This window comes from Chrysochloris asiatica, unplaced genomic scaffold, assembly GCF_000296735.1.
Source record: "Chrysochloris asiatica unplaced genomic scaffold, ChrAsi1.0 scaffold00012, whole genome shotgun sequence".
Classification (NCBI taxonomy): domain Eukaryota; kingdom Metazoa; phylum Chordata; class Mammalia; order Afrosoricida; family Chrysochloridae; genus Chrysochloris; species Chrysochloris asiatica.
In genome coordinates this window covers 21,769,093-21,774,034 of record NW_006408530.1, presented here as the reverse complement: position 1 = coordinate 21,774,034, position 4,942 = coordinate 21,769,093, and positions in this window count along the sequence as shown.

Genomic DNA, 4,942 nt, shown 5'->3' with positions numbered 1-4,942 from the left:
AATTGGTATTCCATTAATTCCTAGAGCCTTAGTTTCCCCTAGTGTTTCATTACAACTTTTATCTCTTCCTTCAATATATGAGCTCTCAATCATATGCTACAGACTCCTGGTGTGACGCTGTGTGTTAATGCGCTGGTTGTAAAGTCAATTTGAACTGCAAGGTCAATGGTTCAAACTCATCAACTGCTCCTTAGAACCCTATACAGGGTCATTATGGATTGAAAGCAACTCAACAGCACTTAATAACAACAACAACAATCATATGCTGAAGTCCTGGTGTAGTGTTGTAAGATCAATTCTGTACTACTTCAAGGAAGGTGGTTCAAACCCACCAGGGGATTTTCGGAAACCCTATACGGGGTTGTTACGTGTCAGAAATGACTCCACAGAATTTAACAGCAACAGTAATCATATGCTGACTCCTGAAATGGATCAATGTTTACTAATTCCTTTTGACATAGTGACTATATACTTTTTACATCTTCTTTTGATGTTTCCTGCATCATTCAGTATTTTGCCCTTTGTCAACGTCTGTCTTTGTTAAATGCCTTAGAGTCAGTGCTGAGTCCCTGTGTAGCATCCCAACGAGTGGCTGGTGGGTTTGAACAATTACCTTGAGATTAGCAGTACAGTGTTTATTCTTCAGTGCCACACCAGCACTCCATTTTGCCTCTAGAAGCCTTGAATATTGCAACTGGAGGCTTGGATTTTTTTTTTTCTCCCCTGTTTTTAACTTGTGAAATGCCAAGCTTTTTCTTCCTTTTTGGTTTTTGAAGCTTTCATTATAATTCTTTACTTTGTTTTCTCCAGAAGTTGCCCTTTGAAATCTTCTGTTCAACTCTTTTGCTTTATAATTTCTTTTTGCTCTTACTATTCTGCATTCAAGAACAAGTTTTAGAGTCCCTTGTAACATCCATGTTGGTCTTTTCTTTCTTTCTTGTCTTTTAAATGACATTTTGCTTTATTTTGTCCTGAGGAAAGATCAAGATGTTATCTAATAACTGGTCTAGTCTGTGGACATTAGTGTTCAATGCATCAATTCTACTCTTGAAATGGCTTCTAAATTCAAGGTACATTTAGAGTACATTTTAATTCTCACTTTAAATTTTCTTTACAAATTCAAGAATAGATTTGAAACCATTTACATTAGAAAATAACAGGCCCATATTTCCAAATCATTGAAATATTTAAAAGTTAAAAATTCAGTTTCTGACCACATTTAAGTACCCAATATTATTATGTGGTAGTGACTACTGTATTGGAAAGCATGGTATTCAAATACATAGTCTTCTTTTGGATAATTTGTGTGGATAGTTAGTCAAGAAAGAAGCACATTATGCCTTTGGATACAATGATAATGATGAAATTGTTCACATTCTTTCACATCACTGAAAAAAAAAAAGCTAAATACAACATTCCCTTAGGCATACACATCTTCATTATACATTCTGTATAACATATTAAAGTTGGATTTCCGTTGAGCCACACATGATCTGCCTGTGTGTATGCCATAATATACATTTCAAGGTACTAAGGTCTCAATTGGACAATGAATAAGGACTACACTAAAAGAATTGATGTCTTTGAATATGGTATTAGAGGAGAGTATTAAAAGTACCATGCACTGCCAGAAGAACAAAAAAATTTGTGTCGGAAGAAGTACAGTCAGAATGTTCTTTATAAGCCAGAATTGTTGTTGTTGTTATTAAGTGCCATTGAGTTGGTTCTGACCCATACTGACCTTGTATAGAGTTTCCAAGGAGCAGCTGGTGAGTTTGAACCATCAACCTTACAGTTCAAACTGACTTTACAGTCCAGTGCATTAAACCACAGTACCACAACAGTCAGAATGGTAAGACTTAATTTCTCATACTTCAAACATGTTATCTGTACAGACAAACCTTGGAGAATGACATCATGCATGGTAAAGTGAAAAGTCAGTGAAAAAGAGGAAGACCCCCAACAAGATGGACTGATATAGTGGTAAAAGCAATGGGCTGAAATGCAACAACAATTGTGATGATGGTGTAGGACGAAGTAGTGTTTTGCTCTATTTTGCATTGTTGTTTTTGTTGTTAAGTGCCGTTGAGTCAATTCCAACTCATAGCGACCTCTTATAGGGTTTTCGAGGAGCAGCTGGTGAGCTTGAACCACCAACCTTGCAGTTCAAACAGCTTTGCAGTCTGACGCATTAACCCACAATGCCACACCAGGAATTGGGTCACTATAAATTGAAATGGAGTCAACAGCACCTAACAACAACAAAGTCTCAATGATTCTATAAGGGAGTTTTGTTTTGTTTTTTTCAAATAATTCATTGATAAATTTTAAGACATGAGGACAATGTTGACTTGAAGTATATAAATCCTTCCATGCCATTCCCAATTCCCATTTATAAAGGGATATATGCTCAGCTACTTTGGAAAACAATTTTTGGTATATCTTAACATATACTCCATTATTCCAGTTTTCAGAGAAATAGATTTCATTTATGTGCACCTCTCTGCAACTGAATGTCCTGGAAAATGTCACATATATAATATTTCTGCAAGTATTGCCCATGGTTTGTGTTCTTCTGACAGAAAAATTGTGTGAATGACTATATATCTCTCTTTACTACACATGAACAGAACACAGAGCAAAACATAAATGAAAGCATTGAGAAATGTGAACAATTCACATCATTACTTTAGCCCTGTTAGGATTGATAGGTTGGGGGTGTGGTATGGTGAATACAGAGAAGAAACACTTGATGAGGAGAGAGCAAAGACCTGCTTTCTAGAATGATTTATTTTATGTATTTGGTTTTGTTGTTAAGAATATACACAATTCACATTTTACCAGTACAATTCAGTGACGTTGATTATATTCTTCAAGTTGTAAAACCATTCTTACGCTCTTCTTCAAAAATTTCTCTGCCATTTAAATATATTTTCAGCTATCAAAGTTTCATATGAAATCTTTCAAGTTACTGTTGTCAATTTCATCTCACAAAAATAGATCTTTAAAAGGCACCATACTCGAATAGTTCTTCAACCCCCAGGGGCTACACCAGGTGGCTTTGCTGCCATCACCATGCCACAAAATGAATATATTGAGTTACACTGTAAGTACTATGGCTATCATTTGGATTATCATGAGAAAAAGAGAAAGAAGGAATGGTGAGAGGCTCGTGAATGTTAGAAGAAGGCCAAAAAGGTAACTGATCTGAAGGCTAAGCTCTACCATAAACAGTGCCATACTGAAAAAATACAAATGAAAAAGACAATTAAGATGCATGAAAAGAGAAACATCAAACAAAAGAATTATGAGAAGACTCCACAAGGTGCAGTATCTGCCTATCTGTTGGACAGAGAGGGGCAGTCCTGAGCCAAAGTACTTTCCAATATGATTAAACAACAACAAAAGGAGAAAGCAGGCAAATGGGAAGTCCCTGTGCTTAAAGTAGGGGCCCAGGGAGAAACAGAAGTATTAAAAGTTGTTTGGACAGGAAAGAGAAAAAAGAAAGCGTGGAAAAGGATGGTTAGCAGTCTGCTTTGTTGGAGATGGCTTTACACAAAAACCACCAAAACAGGAAAGATTCATCAGACCAATGGGCTTACGTTTCAAGAAGGCTCATTTAACATATCCTGAACTTAAAGACACCTTTTGCTTACCTATACTTGATGTGAAGAAGTATCGCTCATCCCCACTCTGTACAACTCTGGATGTGATCACCAAAGGAACTGTCATTGAAGTGAACGTGAGCAAGTTGCGCATGGTTACACAAGACGGCAAGGTTATCTTGGGGGATATATGCTCAAGTTACCAATAGTCCTGAAAATGATGGATGAATAAATTCAGTCTTACTGATTTGACATCAGTTTCCTTTAAGTCATTCCTTATTGGTGAAGACTACAATCAGGAAAATCACCATCACCTGTGTTTCTGAGTACTCCCAAATAGCCTTAGCCATCTGCAGTCATCAGGATTATACTACTTTAAAAATATTAAAATTGTCCAGTTAAAAAAAAAAAAGTACCATGCCCAAGGTAGACATTCGTCAATAACTAAGGTAAATGATTGTTTAGTAAAGTTTTATACTGAAATGCACAGAATTAGAGACAAAGAAGAATATGCACAGCATTCCTTAAATTGACATAACTATACAAAGAGAATTCAAGCCTTGAACTGTAATATTGAAGCATTCTACAGGCAAAATATTAAATTATGCAGGAAGCATCAAAGCAAGATGGAAGGAAGATATAGTCACTGTACCCAAAATAATTGGCTGATATTCAGGTTTTTCAGGGGCTAGCATAAGATCAAAAATAGATGATAAAGAAGAAGTACAAGATGTACCAAACACATTGGCCAAAAGCAAGACCCCAGGAATTGACTGGATGCCAAGTGAGATATTTCAACCAACAAATACAATTCTGGAAACTTTCATACATCTATGCCAAGGTATCTGTAAGACAGTTATCTGGCCATCCAGCTTGAAGAGATTTACATGTGTGCCTGTTCTAAAGAAAGGTGTCCCTACAGAATGTACACAGTATTGAATGATATCATTAATATCACATGTGAGTAAATTTTTTTTTTTAATAAATATTTTATTATGAACTGTATGATAGTCTACATGGGAGAATATTAGTTTTACATTCATTCTATTATCTATCATTTCACTGGCATACTTACCATCCTGTCTATGCATCCTCACCCAACCAAAGGGTTGGTAACCCTGCACCCTCCCCCCCACCATAGTCCTCAGCCCCTTTCCATCTCCTGATTCCAAGTCCCCAGCCACAGGATCTCTTGACATCGTCTTCTCTGCCTCCATCTCAGGCTTCACTGCTTCTCTGAGTAGGATTCTGCTCTCTGCTTTTCTCCATTGATGGTCCTAGGGTCCTCCACTCGTAGACTGAAAAGTTAATCACAACCCTCCTTGCTACAAAATGTC